Source organism: Cetorhinus maximus, chromosome 23 (genome assembly GCF_964194155.1).
Source record: "Cetorhinus maximus chromosome 23, sCetMax3.hap1.1, whole genome shotgun sequence".
Lineage (NCBI taxonomy): Eukaryota > Metazoa > Chordata > Chondrichthyes > Lamniformes > Cetorhinidae > Cetorhinus > Cetorhinus maximus.
Genome location: NC_135901.1, coordinates 56,993,550 through 57,014,495, shown reverse-complemented (window position 1 = coordinate 57,014,495; position 20,946 = coordinate 56,993,550). Strand labels below are relative to the sequence as shown.

General features: G+C 44.5%; 1 pseudogene; it reads right to left on the bottom strand.

Annotated features, from left to right (window-relative positions):
- Positions 1–398: 398 nt before the first annotated feature.
- On the bottom strand, positions 399–19,163 carry LOC144698570 (uncharacterized; annotated as a pseudogene).
- Between the last annotated feature and the right edge of the window lie 1,783 nt (positions 19,164–20,946).

Here is a 20,946-nt window from a genome sequence, read left to right as displayed (position 1 = left end):
GCAGCTGATCGGATTGTCTCAATCTTAGTGACAAAGAAGCTCCATGAGCTCCTCACACTTGTTGCTGGAGGTGAGGATGGAGGAGACAGGGAAGAGGGAGAGCCCTTCAAAAGGAACTAACTTGTGCTAGAAATATCAAAACGACTCAACTGTTCATCGCAAAGCTGATTTATTCCAATTTTATACAGAATCTGTAACTGGGCTGGAGTTTAGTAACATCAAAAAGGAACTAACTTGTTAAAAATAGTAAAAAGGTTCAACGCATTGTGTTTAACACAATGCTGATTTACTTGACTTTTATCTAAGTGGGCTGGAGTTTATTAATGTCTACAGAAACACACTATAATGAACATACTTCAGTCCTGAATGTTATTAAGAGCAAAATCCCATCACGACAGTTACTTGTGAACTTGCTGGTGTCTCAGCAGGTTGGATGACCGACTGAATCCCTTCCCACAATAGGAGCAGGTAAATGGCCTCTCTCCAGTGTGAACTCTCTGGTGCAGCAGCAGGTTGGATGACTGAATGAATCACTTCCCACATTCGGAACAGGTGAATGGCCTCTCTCCCGTGTGAACTCTCTGGTGTCTTAGCCGGTTGGAAGACCGACTGAATGCCTTCCCACATTCGGAGCAGGTAAATGGCCTCTCTCCAGTGTGAACTCTCTGGTGCCTTAGCCAGTCGGATGACCGACTGAATCCCTTCCCACATTCGGAGCAGGTAAATGGCCTCTCTCCAGTGTGAACTCCCTGGTGCAGCAGCAAGTGGGATGACTGATTGAATGCCTTCCCACATTCGGAGCAGGTGAATGGTCTCTCTCCAGTGTGGACTCGCTGGTGCGTGATGAGTTGAGATGATCGTCTGAACCCAGTCCCACAGTGAGAGAACCTGAACGGTCTCTCATCAGCGTGAACATGTTGATGGGACTTTAGTTCCACAGAACTTTTGAAGCACTTCTCACACTGTGGGCATTTAAAAGGTCTCTCATCTGTGTTAACTCGCTGGTGTCCCATGAGGTTGGCTAATTGAATCAATCCCTTCCCACGCTCAGAGCAAGTGAATGGTCTCTCCCCAGTTTGAGTGCACCAATGCGTTCCCAGTTCCAATGGGGATTTGAACCTCTTCCCACAGTCCGTACATTTACATGGTTTCTCTCCATTGTGACTGCATTTATGCTCCGTCAGGTCAGATGATTGGCTGAAGCCTCGTCCACACAGTACGGTGTCTCCCCACTGTGAATGGTGCTTTTTCCTTCCATGTTCAGAATCTGAAGATACTCAGTTTAAGATAAATTACTCGACTCCGTCAGATCCTGATGTGATGTTTAGTTTCAGTTTCCCGACTGCAAATCCTCCCCTTCTAATACTCTGTTAAATTGATTTAAAACAGAAAAAGGGAGTGAGAGAGAACCCACAAAAACACAAAGGCAGGTTGTGAAATTGAGCTGAATGAATCTGGGAATTTGTGGGGCCAGCACTGGGAAAAAATGACCATGAAAACTGCTGGATCGTGATAAAAACCCAACTGGTTCACTAATGTCCATCAGGGGAGGGAACCTGCCACCCGGTCTGGGCCTACACAAGACTCTGGCCTCCATAAGAACATACGAAATAGGAACAAGAGAAGTCCTAACACCCCATCGAGCCTGCTCCACCATTCAATACGATTGTAGCTGATCTTGGGCTTCAACTCCACTTTCCCACCCACTCCCCATATCCCTCGACTCCCTGAGACACCAAAAATCTCCCCATCTCAGCCGGAAATATATTCAATGATGGAGCATTCACAACTCGCTGGGCTGGAGAATTCAATGTGACAGAGAGAGAAAGAGAGAGAGGAGTGGGAGAGACAGAGAAAGAAGGTTACTAAACAAAGCACAGGATGTCAATAAACAGAATTCAAGTGCATGGGATTAGGGTAATATCCTGTTATAGATTGAGAATTGGTGAACAGAAAGAAAACAGAGTCGGAGTAAATGTCTCATTCTCAGGATGACAGGCAGTTATTTGTGGGATACGACAAGGTTCAGTGCTTGGCCCACAGCCATTCACAAACTATACAAACGATTTGAAGGCACTCATTTAAGTAGCACCTAAATTTTCACATTCTCATCCTTGTTTTCCTCCATGGTTGTGATCATTCCTATCTCTGTAACCTCCTCCAGCCTCACAATCCCCCCGAGATATCTGCTCTTCTTGAATTCGAGAATTACTGGTTTTAATAATTCCATCACTGGTTGCCATTCTGTCAGTTTCTAAGGCTCTAGAATTACCTCCCTAAACCTCTCCGCCTCTCTACCTCATTTGCATCCTTTAAGATATTCCTTCAGACCGAGCTCTTTGACCAAATTATTGGCCACCTGCCCGAGTATCTCCTTGGTTTCTAACATTTCTGTGAAATGTCTTGGTAAACTATATAAAAATAAATGTGTGATATAAACACAAATTGTTGTTGTTGATTTGGAGATATATCAATGTCCCTTCCTCATCGCTGGGTGAATAACCTGTAGCTCCTTACCTACCAGCATTGTGCGAGCACCTTCACCACACGGACTTAATTAGTAATGGGTTGAAAGGTTATGGGGAGAGGGAGGGAAATTGGAGTTGAGGCCAAAATGAGATCAGCCATGATCGTAATGAATGGCGGGTCAGGCTCGAGGGGGGTGAATTGCCCACTCCTGCTCCTAGTTCTTATGTTCTTATGTTCAAGGATCTATGGACATGCACACCAAGGGTCTGTACTTCCTTGGGTCCTACCATTCATCATGTACTCCCTTGCCTAGTTAGTCCTCCCAAAATGCATCACCTCACATGTTTTGGGATTAAATTCCATTTTCCACTGTTCTGCCCATCTGACCAGCCCGTCTATATCGTCCTGTTGTCTAAGGGTCCTCGCTATTTACCACACTAGTGATTTTTTTGTGTTACCTGTGAACTTACTGATCATACCTCCTACATTCATGTCTACATCATTAATGTCCACTAAAAACAACAAGGGACCAAGCACTGAACCCTGCAGTACGCCACTGGACACAGGCTTCCAGTCACAAAAACAACCTTTGACCATCACCCTCTGCCTCCTGACACTGAGCTAATTCTGGATCCAATTTGCCAAATAGCCCTGGATCACATGGGCTCTTACCTTCTGGACCTGTCTCCCGTGCCAGACTTTGTCAAAAGCCTTAGAGAATTCCATGTGGACTACATCAATTGAACTACCCTCATCTACACACCTCGTCACCTCCTCGAAAAATTCAATCAAATTTGTTAGACATGATCTCTCACTGTCAAAGCCACGCTGACTATCCTTGATTAATTCTTGCCTCTCCACGTGGGGATTAATTCTGTCCCTCAGAACGTTTCCAAAAGTTTCCCTACCACTGATGTTGGACTCACTGGCCTATTAGCTCCCTGGTTTATCCCTACCATTCTTCTTTAATGGTACCACATTAGCTGTCCTTCAGTCCTCTGGTACTTCTCCTGTGACCAGAGAGGATTTGAAAAATAATGTCAGGGCCCCTGCAATCTCCCCCCTTGCCTACCACAGCACCTGGGATACATCTCATCTGGGCCTGGGGATTAATAGACTTTTAAGGCCCAATAAAACCGCTAATACCTCCTCCCTCTCAATACTCATTTGTTCAAGTATATCACAGTCCCCCTCCCTGATTTCTATACCTACATCGTCCTTCTGTATAGTTAATAAAGATGCAAAGTACTCATTTAAAACATCATCTACATCTTCCAGCTCCTCACACAGATTGCCATTTTGGTCCCTGATGGGCCCTAATCTTTCCCTCGTTATCCTCTTGTCCTGAATATACTTATAAAATGCCTTTGCATTTTAACTTATTTCACCCAGCTGTGTTTTTCATGCCCCATCTTCGCCTTCCTAATTTCTTTTTTAAGTAACCCCCTGCACTTTCTCTACCCATCAAGGGCTCTTGCTGTTATGAGCCCTCGGTATATACCATAAGCTTCCCATTTTCCCCCCCTTATCTAATCCTGTCAATTCCTCAACATACCGGATTCTCTGGACTTGTTGGTCCTTTGTGGGAAAATGTTGGCCCTGCACACTATTTCCTTTTTGAATGACTCCCACTGCTCTGATGTTGATTTTCTTACAAGTAGCTGCTCCCAGTCCACTTTGGCCAGGCCCTGTCTTATCATATTGAAATTGGCCTTCCCCCAATTCAAAACCCTTATTTTCGATCCGTCTTCGTCCTTTTCCACAACTACTAAAATCTTACTGAGTTATGGTCATTATCGCTGAACTGCTCCTCCACTGACACTTCTACAACTTGCCCAGCTTTGTTCTCTAAAAGAAGGTCCAGCACCTCTCTTGTAGGACTTTTTATGTGCTGGCTTAAAAATCTCTCCTGGATACATTAGAAGAATTCAGCCCCCTCAAAGTCATTCACACTTTGTCTATCCCAGTTAATATTGGGGAAGTTGAAATCCCCGACTATTATTACCCTATTATTTTGACACTTCTGAGATTTGCCTACATATCTGCCCTTCTATCTCTCCCTGACTGTTTGGGGGTCTATAGTATGCTCACAACAATGTGATTGCCCCCTTTTTGTTTTTAAGTTCTACCTATACGGCCTGATTTAAGGAACCTTCTAAGATACCATCGCTGCTTACTGCAGTAATTGACTCCTTGATCAATATTGTGACACCACCATCTCTTTTGTAACCTTCTTCCCCTTCCTGTCTCACCTGAAGATTCTATACCTCGGAATATTGAGCTGCCAGTCCTGCCCCTCCCTCAGCCATGTCGCCGTGATAGCAATGATATCATATCCCCATGTGTTAATCAGTATCTGCAACTCATTTGCCTTACTCACAACACTCCTTACATTAAAATAAATGTCATCCAGCCTTGCCATGTTGCCTTATGCCTTAACTTGACTATGTACACCCTGCCTTCCAGACTGACTTGTTTTTTTCTTATATACTTGTATGTACATCACCCCCTACTATACCTCCACTCAGTATCCCACCCCCATGCCAAATTAGTTTAAGAGCCCACCGACAGCACTAGCAAATTTCCCCGCAGGGTTCCTCACACCTTTTAAAGGACTTCTCACACTTAAATTAAAAGGTCTCTTGTCAGTGTGAATGGTGTCCCAGCAGGTGGGATGATGTCCTGAACCTTTACCACACTGTGAGCAACTGAACAGCCTCTCGCCAGTGTGAATTCAATGTGTTTCAGCAGGACAGTCCAAAGAGACAAATATTTCTCTTGGTTTGAGTTTGCTGTGTGTAAATCCTCCCCTTCTAACCCCCTGTAAAAGGAGTTTCCAAACACTCGGTGTAAACTGGGCTCCGGGAGATTCTAATCCGGGTTTGGGGTCCTACACCGGGTGTTTGTGAACCCTCCCAGTCCACCCTCCGGCGCCATTCCTCTCCTGCACTCGGCCCTTTCTCACCCGCTGGACTTTAAATTCCACCGCAACAAAAACAAAAATACCTGGAAAAACTCAGCAGGTCTGACAGCATCTGCTGAGAGGAACACAGTTAACGTCTCGAGTCCATATGACTCTTCAACAGAACTAAGTAAAAATAGAAGAGAAGTGAAATATTAGCTGGTTTAAGGGGGGGTGGGACAAGTAGAGCTGGATAGAGGGCCAGTGATAGGTGGAGATAACCAAAAGATGTCACAGACAAAAGTGCAAAGAGGTGTTGAAGGTGGTGATATTATCTAAGGAATGTGCTAATTAAGGGTAGAAAGCAGGACGAGCAAGGTACAGATAGACCTAGTGGGGGTGGGGTGAAGGGATTGAAATAGGCTAAAAGGTAGAGATAAAGCAATGGATGGAAATACATTTAAAGATAATGGAAATAGGTGGGTAAAGAAAAATCGATATCAATTATTGGGAAAAATATTCCACCCGGTCCCCCGCCCACACTGCGCATGCTCCACTCCCAGCAGGCTCCGCCCCTCTCACTCCGATTGGCTGGAGGATCAGCTGCTCCCGCTCGGTCCTCCACTCCCGCCCCTTCTTCCTATTGGTCCGGAGCTGCCGCCAATCATTTGGAGTCGGAACATGCGCAGTCCGTGGAGACAGGCGGTAAGGGAGCTCCAACCAGCGGATTTAAAATGCGGGTTTAAAAAAAGCCGAGTGCGAATACAGAACCCGTGAACAGAGATAGGGCTGACGGGTGAATTTGGAAGCTTCATAAACTCACGGTGTCGGCCCCAAACCCTCAATAAAGAGCCACCGGTCCTGGGTTTGCTCGGCGCTGTGGGAGAAAGGCCCGAGTTATCGGCCGCCATCTTTATAGGGGCAATGTGAGGTTGGGCGCATGCGCGGCCATCTTGATTGGCCAATGTGCTACAGAGCGCATGCGCGGCCGCCATCCTCACGGGAACAATGAGCAACAGCCCGAGGGAGACGTTCAAAAAATGTGTGTTCACCAGGAGTTTTAGATCAGCAGCAATAGAATTATAAACCCACAGTCACTCAATAGTACAGAATTTAAGTATTGCTGAAAAAGGGAGACATATTGCTAATATTTCATGTTGCACTCCTCTGGACAGATGCAAAATAAACAAATTTCTCAGCGAACAACAATTTATGCTGCACAAGGAAAGGGTGTTGACTGGTTTGTCCAGTCAGCTCTAATTGGTCAAGGCATTACCATGGAGAATGCACCAAAGAGCTATCATCCTCCATGCTTTTGTTTAATTCAACAAACAGCCCCATCCCTGGACATGTCCCTTCTGTCTGCAGTGGACAGTTCCCTGTGTATGAATATATGTAGCTTCTAGCAAGCATAAGTGAGCCACATTTTGAGCCCGACTGATAATCTTTGAAATTTGATGTTCTTGCGTCTGTCCTGATGAGTACAAGAGAAAAGGTTTTGACAGAATGTCTCTTTTTTTAGCAATACTCAAGTGTCTTAAAGGGGAAAAATGTGGTCGACAGAGGGAGTGGTGCAGGTGGAGAATTTCAAAGTTTGGGAATGAGGGAACTTAAGGTAAGGTCATTAATGCTGGAGCGATTAAAATGGAGAATGTACAAGCTATCAGAATTCGAGCAGTGCAGATATCTTGGAGGGTTGTGGGGCTGGAGGAGATTACAGAGATAAGGAAGGGTGAGGCCATGGAGGGATTTGAAAACAAGGATGAGAATTTTAAAATCAAGCTGTTGCTTGACCGGGATCCAAGGCAGGTCAGGAAGCAAATGGGTGATAGAGGAACAGGATTTGCTACGAGTGAAGACATGGACAGCAGACTTTTGGATGGCTTCACGTTTACGGACAGTAGAATGTGGGAGACCAGCCAGGAGTGTGTTGGGATAGTCGTTCAAGTCTGGAGGTAACAACGGCAGTGATTAGGGTTTCAGCAGCAGATGCACTGAGACGGGGTAAGGCCGGGTGATGTTGCAGAGGCGATCTTAGTGACGGCACAGATATGAGGTCAGAACCTGATCTTGAGATCAAATGTAACACCGAGGTTATGAACAGACTGGTTTAATCTCAGACTGTTCCCAGGGAGAGGGATGGAGTTGGTATCTGGGAAATGGAGATTGGAGCAGGAACTGAAAACAGTGTCTTCAGACTTCTCAGTGTTTAATTGGAGTTAATTAGTCAACAGGAAGAGAAGCAGGAACCAGAATGGGCCATAAGACTGATCCCAGGTTTAACTTAGTTAGAGAGGGAGAGAAGGAAGGAAGGAAATCCTGGGAGGTTTGGAGAAACCACCTTCACAATCACTCATTAAATCTCCACATAGTAAGTTTTGGACACAAGGTTAACATCTGCTATTCTGTATGGTCGGTCAGGGGGTTTCAGATTAATGATTTGTCATGAGTAATGACTGAAGTGAATGATGAAACATAGTGTTATCTTCAGTTGGACAAATTTGTTAAAAAGATACAGGAAGAATTATCCAAAACTCTGTTTGGCTTCAGCACAGGGAGGAGGGAGAGTGTGTGGGACAGGGATTTGCAGCTTTGGGAGAAGAAGACAGGAAATAATGTTCCATAGAAATGAGAATTGTCTGCTCTGAATTTCTATCCTGTTCTTACAGTCATCACTTTTGTAAACTCGTTTTACAGGGTATCGGAAGGGGAGGATTTACAGGGAGGGAACTCAAACCAAAAATCACATCAATATCTGACAGTCACTCGATTCATCAGGACCTGAATATTATCGTCTTTGAATGTGGAAGGAGAAATGTTTGTTCTTTCTGTGGGAAAAAAATTCAAACATCAGTGTGACTGGAAAAGCACCAAGACACACACACACCCGAATGAGAGTGTTCCAGTGAACTGACTGTGGAAAGAGCTTTAACCAGTTACACAGCCTGAAATAACATCACACTATTCACAGCAGGGGGAAATTGTACCCGTGTTCTATGTGTGGACAAGGATTCAACTGATCATCAAACCTGGAGAGACACAGGGACACTTGAACCATGGAGAAACCGTGGAAATGTAAGGACTGTGGGAAAGGATTCAATTACCCATCCCAGCTGGAAATCCATCGACACAGTCACACTGGGGAGAGGCCGTTCACCTGCTCTGAGTGTGGGAAGGGATTCACTCTGTCATCCGAACTGCGAACACACCAGCGAATTCACACTGAGGAGAGACCATTCACTTGCGTTGAATGTGGGAAGGGATTCACTCAGTCATCTGACCTGCTGAGACACCAGCGAGTTCACAGTGGGAAGAAGCCATTCACCTGCTCTGTGTATGGGAAGGGATTCACTTACTCAACCAACCTGTGAACACACCAGCGAATTCACAATGGGGAGAGACCGTTCGTCTGCTCTGAGTGTTGGAAGGGATTCACTCAGTCATCTGACCTGCTGATACACTGGTGAGTTCACAGTGGGGAGATACCGGTCACCTGCTCCGAATGTGGGAAGGGATTCACTCAGTTATCCAGCCTGCTGAGACACCAGCAGCTTCACACTGGAGAGAGGTCGTTCACCTGTTCCGAGTGTGGGAAGGGTTTCACTCAGTCATCCCAACTGCTGATACACCAGTGGTTTCACAATGGGGAGAGGCCATTCACCTGCTCTGAGTGTGGGAGGGGTTTCACTCAGTCATCCCACTTGCGAATACACCAGCGAATTCACACTGGAGAGACACCATAAGAACATATGGAATAGGAACGGGAGCAAACCATTTGGCCTCTCAAGCTTGCTGTGCCATTCAATAAGATCATGGCTGATCTTCTTGTGTTTGAATTTCCACATTCCCATCTAACCTCGATAACCTTTGTTTCTCTTGCCTAACAAGAATCTATCTACCTGTGTCTTAAAAATATTCAACGATCGCGCCGCCACCGCCTTCTGAGGCAGAGGGTTCCAAAGTCGCACAACCCTCTGAGAGAAAAAAATTCTCCTCATCTCTGTCCTAAAAGGGCGACCCCCTAATTTTGAAACAGTGCCTCCTAGTTCTGGACTCACCCACAAGAGGAAACATCTTTTCAACGTCCACCTAGTCAAGGCCATTCAGGATCTTGTACACTTCAATCAAATCACTCCTCACTCATCTAAACTCCAGTGGAAACAAGCCCAATCTGTCCAACCTTTCCTCATAAGACAGCCCACTCATTCCAGGTATCAATCTAGTGAACATCCATTGAACCACCTCCAATGCATTTATATCCTTCCTTAAATAAGGAGACCAAAACTGCACACAGTATTCAAGGTGCAGTCCTGTATAACTGAAGCATAACATCCTTACTTTTATGTTCAACCCCTCTCATAACAAAGGATAGCATTCCATTAGCCTTATTAATTACTTGCTGTACCTGCATACAAACTTTTTATGACTCATTTACTCAAACACCTGGGTCCCTGTGCACCTCAGAATTATGCAGCCATTCTCCATTTAAGCAATACTCTGCTTTTTTGTTCTTCCTGCCAAAGTGACCAACTTCACATTTTCCCACATTTCACTCCATTTGCCAGATCGTTGGCCACTCATTCAACCTATCTATATCCATCTGCAACCTCCTCATGTCTTCTTCATAACATACTTTCCTACCTATCTTTGTGCCAAGTGCCAATTTAGCGACCATGTCTTCACTCCCCTCATCTAAGTCATTGATGTAAATCATAAAAAGTTGAGGCCCCAGCACAGACCCCTGTGGGACTCCACTCGTCACATCCTGCCAATCAGAAAAAGACCCATTTACACATACTCTCTGCTTTCTGCCAGCCAGCCAATTTCCTACCCATGCTAATAAGTTACCCCCTACACTGTGCACTTTTATTTTCCATAATAATCTTTGATGTGGCACCTTCTCAAATGCCTTCTGGAAATCCAAGTCCAGTACGTCTACAGGCTCCCCTTTATCCATTGCACATGTTACTCCTTCAAAAAAAACTCCAATCAATTGGTTAAACAGGATTTTCCTTTCACAAAACCATGCTGACTCTTCCCAATTGCCTTGAGCTCTTCTAAGTGCCCAGCTATAACCTCCTTAATGACCGATTCTGATAACTTTCCCATGACAGACGTCAAGCTAACTGGCCTATAGTTTCCTGTTTTCTGCCTCCCTCCCTTCTTGAATAGAGGGGTTATATTTGCTACTTTCCAATCTGATGGAACCTTTCCAGAATCGAGCGAATTTTGGAAAATTAACACCAACGCACCGACTACCGCATTAGCCGCCTCTTTTAAGACCCAAGGATGTAGTTCATTGGGTCCCAGAGACTTGACATCGGCAGCTCCTTCAATTTGCTCAGTAACATTTCCCCAGTGATTTCAATTTCACCAAGTTCCTTTCTCCTGTCACCTCCTGATTTGCAGCTATTACTGGAATGTTTTTTGTATCCTCTATATTGAATACAGAAGCAAAATATTATTCATTTATTCCACCATTTTCTCATCTACTATTAACTCCCCACTGTCACCCTCTTGAGGACCAACACTCACTTTGCTCACTCTTTTCCTTTTTAAGCACCTGTCGAAACACTTGCTATCCATTTTTACATTTCTAGCAAACTTCCTCTCACACTCTAATTTCTTTCTCCTGATTAACCTTTTAGCCATTTTCGACTGTTCTTTATATTCTGTCCAATCATCTGTCCTGCTGCTCATCTTTGTGGAGTTGAATGCTTTTTCCTTAAGCTTGATGCTTTCCTTAACTTCTTTAGTTAACCACAGATGGTGGGTCCTCCCCTTATCATTTTTCTTTATGGTCGGGATGTACTCATTCTGAATACTTTGAAATATCCCCTTAAATGTCTGCCACTACTTCTCGATTGATCTATCCTCTAGCCTAGTTTCCCATTTCACTTCAGCTAGCTCAGCTTTCATCCCCACATAGTTGCCCTTATTTAAGTTTAAGATACTAGTCTTTGACCCACTCCTCTCCCTTTCAAACTGGATGTAAAATTCAACCATATTGTGCTCGCTGCTCCCTAGCAGTGCCCTTACTCTGAGGTCATTAATTAATCCTGTTACATTACACAATACCAAGTCAAATATAACCTGCTCTCTGATTGGCTCCTGAACATACTGCTCTAAGAAACTTTCTCAAAAGCATTCGAAGAACTCCTCATCCAGGCTGTTACTGCCAATCTGATATTTCCAGTTAATGTGTAGACTAAAATCACCCATGATTATTGGCGTCCCTTTATCACAAGCACACAATATTTTCTCTTGAATACTTTGCCCTACACTATGGCTGCTGTTAGGGGCCCATCAACCACTCCCATTAATGACTATTTTTCCCCTACTATTCCTCATCTGCACCCAAACCGATTCTCCGTCCTGATCTCCTGATCCAAGGTCATCTCTAACTATTGCACCAATGCCCTCTTTGATTAACAATGCAACCCCTCCACCTTTACCGAGCTTCTTATTCTCCTTGAATGTCATGTACCCCTCAATATTAAGGACCCAATCTTAGTTGTCCTGCAGCCACGTCTCCATAATTACTATCAGATCATATTTATTTACTTCTGTGTGGGTCATCAATTCATTTACTTTGTTTTGAATGCTATGTGCATTCAGATAAAGAGCCTTCAGTCTTGTCTTTTTGTTACCATTGTAACATCCAGTCTTGCCTGTTGATTTATTCTCAGGCTTTTTCTCTCAGTCCTTTCCTGCCATTCTCTGACCATCATTTCTCATATTACTATTTTGCTCTCTTGTCTTGACTCTGCACCTTGAATTGTACCTCTACCCAAGCTTGATCCCTCACTGCTCTTGTTTAGTTTAAAGCCCTCTCTACATACCTAACTATGTGATTTGTGAGGACACTCATCCCAGCACAGTTCAGGTGTAAACCATCCCAACGGTACAGCCCCCACTCTCCCCAGCACTGATACCAGTGCCCTACAAACCGGAACCCAGTTCTCCCACACCAATCTTTGAGCCACGCATTGGTCTCTCTAATCTTATTTGCCCGATTCCAATTTGCACGTGGCTCAGGTAATAAGCCAGAGATTATTACCTTTGAGTTTCTGCTACATAATTTGGTACCTAGCTCCTTATACTGACTTTACAGAACCTCTTTCCTAGTTCTACCTATGTCATTGGTACGTACATGGACCACGACAACTGGGTTCTCCCCCTCCCATTGCAAGTCGCTCTCCAACCCTGAGCAGACGTCCCGAACCCTGACACTGGGCAGCAACACAGCCGTCTGGACTCCCACTTTTTGCTGCAGAAAACAGTGTCAATGCCCTCACTATACTATCCCCTACTACCACTACATTCCTTTTTGCTGCGTGATTGGTTCCCTGTACCACAGTGTCATGGCCAGCCAGCTCATCCACCTTGCAAATTTCGCTTTCATCCACACAGGTTGTGAGCACATCAAACCTGTTGCAAAGTCTGAGACTCCTCCACTACTGCCTGCTCAGTCCCATTACCTGCCTCACTGACAGTCACAGTCACATCCTCCTGTCCCTCACTGCTGATCAAACAGATGATCCTCTTCTAAGGTGACACTCCTCACTCATATCCCCGGTCTGTATTTATAGACGTTTCTCATTCAAATCCCCAGTCTGAATTTATAGACGCTCCTCACTCAAATCCCCAGTCTGTATTTATAGACGTTCCTCACTCAAATCCCCGGTCTGTATTTATAGGCACTCCTCACTCAAATCCCTGGTCTGTATTTACAGACGCTCCTCACTCAAATCCTCAGTCTGTATTTATAGACGCTCCTCTCTCAAATCCCCAGTCTGTATTTATAGACACTCATCACTCAAATCCCCGGTCTGTATTTATAGACGTTCCTCACTCAAATACCCGGTCTGTATTTATAGGCGTTCCTCACTCAAATCCCCGGTCTGTATTTATAGACACTCCTCATTCAAATCCCCGGTCTTTATTTACAGACGTTCCTCACTCATATCCCCGGTCTGTATGTGTTCCTCTCTCAAATCCTCGGTCTGTATTTATAGACACTCCTCACTCAAATCCCTGGTCTGTATTTATAGACACTCCTCACTCAAATCCTCGGTCTGTATTTGTAGACACTCCTCACTCAAATCCCCGGCCTGTATTTATAGGCGCTCCTCACTCAAATCCCCGGTCTGTATTTATAGACGCTCCTCACTCAAATCCCCGGTCTGTATTTATAGACCCTCCTCACTCAATTCCCCGGTCTGTATTTATAGACGCTCCTCACTCAAATCCCCGGTCTATATTTATGGACGCTCCTCACTCAAATCCCCGGTCTGTATTTATAGACCCTCCTCACTCAATTCCCCGGTCCGTATTTATAGACACTCCTCTCTCAAATCCCCAGTCTATATTTATAGACATTCCCCTCTCAAATCCTCGGTCTGTATTTATAGACACTCCTCACTCAAATCCCTGGTCTGTATTTATAGACACTCCTCACTCAAATCCTCAGTCTGTATTTGTAGACACTCGTCACTCAAATCCCCGGTCTGTATTTATAGATGTTCCTCTCTCAAATCCCCAGTCTGGATTTATAGACACTCCTCACTCAAATCCCCAGTCTGTATTTATAGGGGTTCCTCATCTCCCCACTGTCTCCTGCAGGTCTGCTCCGCTCTGACTCCCAGCAAGGTAGGCCTCACTCGAATCCCCGACCTGTATTTATAGGCGCTTCTCATCTCCCGAGTATCTCCCACAGGTCCGCTCCTCTCCAACTCCCAGCAAGGTAGAGGGATGGAGCCAGTGACTATGGAGTGGAGTTTGTAGCGAGGACTGAAGACAATGGCTTTCGTCTTCTCAATATTTAAATGGAGGAAATTCCTGTTAATCCAGTTCTCCCAGGATCCTTGGGTGCATCTCTTTTGGCTCAGGTGACTTCACAACTTTAAAGTAAAAGCAAAATACTGCGGATGTTGGAATTCTGAAACAAAAGCAGAAAATGCTGGAAAAACTCAGTAGGTCTAACAGCATCTGTGGAGAGAGAACAAAACAGTGAGTCATACGGACTCGAAACATTAATTGTTTTTTTTCATTCCACAGATGATGTCAGATCTGCTGAGTTTTTCCAGCAGCGACAGAGGAGTGGGTGGGGCTGGATGACCGACTGGGAGCAGCTGCTCCTCCAGCCAATCAGACTGAATGAGGGGCGGGGCTGATCTCGGTTCTCCCTCATTGGCTGAAACTCTGCATCATTCTGAAAGCTGATTTGTCTCAAACTCCAGGAGAAAACTGGACCTTTCTGTTTGTGACTTTAAACAGATGAAACCCTGTGGATGTGGAGCAGACATTTCAACATTTGTTACTGAAATGTGGGAACATGATAAAACAACGTACAAATAATTCAAGGGCTCACTTCAAGGAATGACTCGCCAGGCAGGGAAAGTCACATTAGAACAAGTAGAATCCCTGGTTTCAATAAATGACCGGGCAGAAGGGTTAGGACAGGTTACGGAGAAGGTTAATACTGTCATCATTCAGAACATCACATGGAAGCCCAGGCCTGGAAGAGGGGGATCCACCGCAGACATAGGAACAGGGGAACGAAAACAAAAAATGCCGGAAAAACACAGTAAGTCTGAAAGCATCTGCGGAGAGAGAGACAGAGACAATGTTTCGAGTCCGTAAAACCCTTCTTCAGATCTAAAAGGAGGTGGAGATGTGGTGAAATATGTACTGATTAAGGGGGGTGAATTTGCCCAATCTCTCTTCATAAGACAGTCCCACCATCCCCGGAACAAGCCTGTGAACTTACATTGCACTCCCTCTATGGCAATAATATCCTTCTGAGGCAAGGTGACCAAAACTGCACACACTACTCCAGGTGCGGTCTAAACAGGATTCTAAACAATTGAAGCAAGACTTCACTCCTCCTGTACTCAAATCCTCTTGTGGCAAAAGCTCACATTCCACGAGCCTTCTGAATAGCTTGCTGCATCTGCATGTTAGCCTTCAGCGACTTATGGACAAGGACACCCAGGTCCCTTTGTACATCTACATGTTCTCATCTCTTATCATTTAGGAAATACTCTGAACGTTAGTTCCTTCTGCCATTTTTCCACAATATATTCCATCTGCCATGTTCTTGCCCACTCACTAAGTCAAATCCTCCCATAGCTGCTTTACATCTACCTCACAACACATTCCCACCTCGCTTTGTATCATTTGCGAACTTGGAAGGATTACATTTGGTCCCCACATCCATATCGTTAATATATATTGTGATCAACTGGGACCCAAGTACTGATCCTTGTGGTACCCCACTAATAACAGCTTACCAACACGAGAATTACCCGTTTATTCCTACTCTCTGTTTTCTGCCTGTTCACCAATCCTTAATCCATGTCAGTGTATTGCCTCCTATCCCATGTAGGTTTATTTTGCTAATTAATATGTCAGATCCCAGTGACTTATCAACTTTCAATCCCATTCTTACTGATATTAATTTCCTTCAATTCCTTATTCTCCCTACTCCCTTGGATCTCTAAACCTGGGAGATTTCTTGTATCTTGCCCGGTGAACGCAGAATTATCATTTAGCTTCTCTGCCCTTTCTCCATTCCCCGACTCTGGATGCAATGGACCCACATTTGCCTAAAGCAGCTTTTAGAGTCTGTTTTTATCTTTTCTCTAGATTGCATTCATATGCTATTCTCCCTTTCTTTACCAGTTTCCTGGTCTTCTTTTGTTGTGTTCTAAAAGCCTCCTTTCCTCAGGTTTACTACCACTTCTGGCAACTTTATAAGCCTTATCTTTAAATCTTATACCATGCTTAACTTCCTTTGTCAGCCACGGTTGACTGACTTTTTGGGGGTTCTGCACCTTGAAGGAAGGTGTATGTGCTGAAAGCTATGTAATAATTCTTTGAAGACTATCCATTGCCTCTGTACATTTTAATGTATTTTCACATTCTATCTCAGCCAATTTCTCCCACACGCCTTCATAATTTCCTTTATTCAACTTTAACCCCCTTGCTTCAGAGTGAACTACCTCATTTTCAAACATAGTATAAAATACTATAATATTGTGTTCACTCGCCCCTCAAGGTTCTTTTACAACAAGATTATTAATTAGTCCTTTTACATTACATAATGCTAGATCTAAAATAGCCTGTCCTCGAGTCGGCTCCTCAACATACTGCTCCAGAAAACCATTCCCAACATACTCCAGAAATTCATCTTCCACAGCATCAGTGCTCAATTGGTTTACCCGGTGTACGTGTAGATTGAAGTCATCCATGATCAATGTATACCCTATCTTCTATCATCTCCTGATTAATACATTACTATTACCATTACTATTTGGTAGGCTATGAATAACTCCAACAAATGTCTGCTGCCTTTTGCTAATTCTTAGCTCCACCCAAAGATTCCACATTGTTCTTCCAAACTGAGATCCCCTTTACTAATGCACTGATCTCATCCCTTATTATCAGCACAACTCCACCTCCTTTTCTTCCTTTACAAAACTTCTAGTATCCATGAATATTTAGTTCCCAGTTTTTGTCACCATGCAGCCATGTTTCCATAATGGCAATAATATCTTACCCCTATAATATCTTACTATTTGTACCTTTTGATCATCGATTTCGAATGCTGTGCGCATTCAGGGAGAGCGCCTTTAATTTTCCCTTTTTAACATAATTCTGCATTCGAAGCAGACTCAATGCTCTGCTTTGTTTCGCCTGCCTTATAGCCTCACTACTACTTCCTGTTACCCATTTTACTTCCTTCTAATTTTACACTTAAAGTAAGGAGGACTAGTAAGAATAAATTAACAGTAACTTCACTTTGCGACACTTCTCCTAACTTTACCTTACTTTGGTTTACTTTATGACTCTATTTCACTTTGACTTGATTTAACGTTAATTCCCTATTGCTGGTGTTCCTTACTGAAATCCAGGCAGCTACTTCTTTATAAATGTTATGCTTTTTTTTTTCTAGTTTTAAGCTATTTAAACATACTCCCTAACAGCAACTTCTCACCAACCAAGTTTTCCTGCGATGTCGCCCTTGGGTTTATTTTCAAACTCAGCCCGCTGCCCGATCAGAGGTGTTCCTCACAGGTCTGGCTGTCTCCTCTCCAAGAAGGTGAGACACGTCGGGAAGGACCAGAAGAGAAAGTTTACCTGTGTCGCAGCCACATAGGATCTCACTTGTGGCTTTGATAAGAACTGTTTTCGAACTGAGGCAGGGCAGAAACCTGATTGGAGGGATTCAAATAGGGAGTTCTCGGAAAAATGGACAGTTTTGGGAGATTACAAAATGTTTAAGGATTTTTGAAAGGAAAGAGAGGCTGGAGATGGGGCAGCAGCATGCAAAGATGGAAGAGTGAAGGGCTTATTTTTATTTAAGGATATATAATGATGGAAGGTTTAAAGGAGAGCAGAATAGTATCTGAAAAGAGAGAACCATTGACAATGACGGTAAACATGGGGAAGTTGGATGGTCAATAGTTTAGTGGGAATAGGGTCGATGGAGCAGGTGGTGCACACAGAGGGCATGAGAGGAGATGGGAGAGAAACTGGAAAAAGATGTGTTCAGGGCTCAGACATTGGGGGAAATTTAGAGACAGTTTGTCCCGGTGGGTTAGTGGAAGGGAGGGAAGCAGCAGAGGCAGCTGATCGGATTGTCTCAATCTTAGTGACAAAGAAGCTCCATGAGCTCCTCACAATTGTCGTTGGGGCTGAGGATGGAGGAGACAGGGCAGAGGGAGAGCCCTTCAAAAGGAACTAACTTGTGCTAGAGATATCAAAACGACTCAACACACTGATTATCGCAAAGCTGATTTATTCCAATTTTATACAGAATCTGTAACTGGGCTGGAGTTTATTAACCTCAGCAGAAACACACTCTTATGAATATGCTTCAGACAAGAATATCATTGGGAACTAAATCCAACCACAGCAGTTACTTGTGAACTCTCTGGTGTCTCAGTAGATGGAATGACCGAGTGAATCCCTTCCCACACTCTGAGCAGGTAAATGGCCTCTCCCCAGTGTGAACTCTCTGGTGTCTCAGTAGATGGAATGACCGAGTGAATCCCTTCCCACACTCTGAGCAGGTAAATGGCCTCTCCCCAGTGTGAACTCTCTGGTGTGTCAGTAGATGGAATGACTGAGTGAATCCCTTCCCACACTCTGAGCAGCTAAATGGCCTCTCCCCAGTGTGAACTCTCTGGTGTCTCAGTAGATGGAATGACCGAGTGAATCCCTTCCCACACTTGGAGCAGGTGAACGGTCTCTCCCCAGTGTGAACTCGCTGATGAAATGAAAGATGGAATGACCGAGTGAATCCCTTCCCACACTTGGAGCAGGTGAATGTTCTTTCCCCAGTGTGAACTCGCTGGTGTTCCAGGAGGTTGGATGGATCAGCAAATCCCTTTCCACATGTGGAGCAGGTAAACGGTCTCTCTCCAGTATGAACTCTCGGGTGTCTCAGCAGGTTGGATGAATCAGTGAATCCTTTCCCACAATCAGAACAGGTAAATGGTCTTTCCCTAGTATGAACTCTCTGGTGTCTCAGCAGGGTGCATGAATCAGTGAATCCCTTCCCACACTCAGAACAGGTAAATGGTCTCTCCCCAGTATGAACTCGTTGGTGTTTTAGCAGATGGAATGACTGAGTGAATCCCTTCCCACAATCAGAACAGGTAAATGGTCTCTCCCCAGTGTGAACTCGCTGGTGTTTCAGTCGGTTGGATGAATCAGCAAATCCCTTTTTACACACAGTGCAGGTAAATGGTCTCTCCCCAGTGTGAACTCGCTTATGTTTCATTAGGGAGGATGAATCAGCAAATCCCTTTTTACACACAGAACAGGTAAACAGTCTCTCCCTAGTGTGAACTTGCTGGTGTCTCAGCAGGTGGAATGACTGAGTGAATCCCTTCCCACACTCGGAGCAGGTGAATGGCCTCTCCCTAGCGTGAACTTGCTGGTTTTTCAGTCGGTTGGATGAATCAGAAAATCCCTTTCCACACACTGAACTTGTGAATGGCCTCTCTCCAGTGCTTGTACACTGATGGATTTCCAGCTGGGATGGGTGATTGAATCCCTTCCCATAGTCCCCACATTTCAATGAATTCTCTCCATTTTGACTGTGTTTCAACAGGTCAGATGATCGGCCGAAGCCTCGCCCACGCACAGAACATGCATGCGCTTTCTCCCCACTGTGAACAGGGCTCTTAACCCCCATATTGAAAATCCGATGGTATTTGGGTTACGATAAATTGGACGACACCGTCAGATCCTGATGTGATGTCGGGTTTGTGATTCTGGACTGCAAACCCTGTGAAAATAGTACAAAACAAACAAAGGTGAGTGAGGGAGAACTCACAAAAACACAAAGGCTGGGTGTGAAATTGAGCTCAACGTGTGGGACTGGCATTAGGAAAAAGTGTCCATGAAATCTGCTGGATTATCATAAAAACCCAACTGGTTCACTAATGTCCTTCAGGGAAGTGAACCTGCCTGCCAGTCTGGGCCTACACAACTCTACCAGAACATTGACAGAATTTCCCAATCCCTTATCCTCCAACCTCCATAAGGACCAGGGTAGCAGGTGAATGTGAACAACATCACCTCCAAGTCACACTCTGCCCTGACTTGTCTGACATCCATTTCTGGATGGACAGAAACTTCCTCCATTTAAATTTTGGGAAGACTGAAGCCATTGTTTTCATTCCCTGCTACAAACTCCACTCCCCAACCTTCAATGCCTTTCTGACAACTCTGAGGCCGAAAACCAGACTGTTCACAATCTTGGTGTCATATTTCACCCCAAGCTGAGCTTCTGACTACATACCACTAAGGCCGTCCATTTCCACAACAGTCATTTTGCCGAATTTCATTCCTGCCTCAGCTCAGCTGCTGCTGAAACGCATCCATTCCTTTGCTACCTCTAAACTGGAATGTTCCTAGCCTGCTACATAAACAATGGAGTCATTTACAACTCCACTTCCCATGTCTTTACTCGCACTTTGTCTCGTTCATCCAACGCCCCTGTTCTCATTGAGCTACATAGGCTCCTCATTAAGCAGCACCTCAATGTTCAACTTCTCATCCTCATTTTGAATTCCTTCAGTGACTACGCCCCTCACTATCTCGATCATATCGTCCAATCTACTTCCCTCCCAGATATCTGGACTCATTTCATTCAGACCGATTGAGCATCCCTGATTTTAATTGACTCACTGTTGGTGACCGTGTCTTCAGCTACTCAGGCTATAAGCTCGAGAATTCCCTATTTAGGCATCTCTTTCTCATCCTTTAAGACTCTCCTTAAAACTTACCTCTTTGACCAAGCTGTTGATCATGTGCCTCAATATCTCATCATGTACTTCAATGTTAAATATTCCTGTATAATATACCTGTGAAATACTTTGGAACATTCTATTTTAATCAGTGTGCTACATAAATGCAACTTGTTGTTGTTGATTTGGACATTTATCATCGCTTAGTGAAAATCCTGTAACTCCTTACCAAACAGCATTGTTGGAACACTTTCACCACAGTGACTGCAGCGGTTCAGGAAGAAGGCCCACCAACACCTGACCAACGGA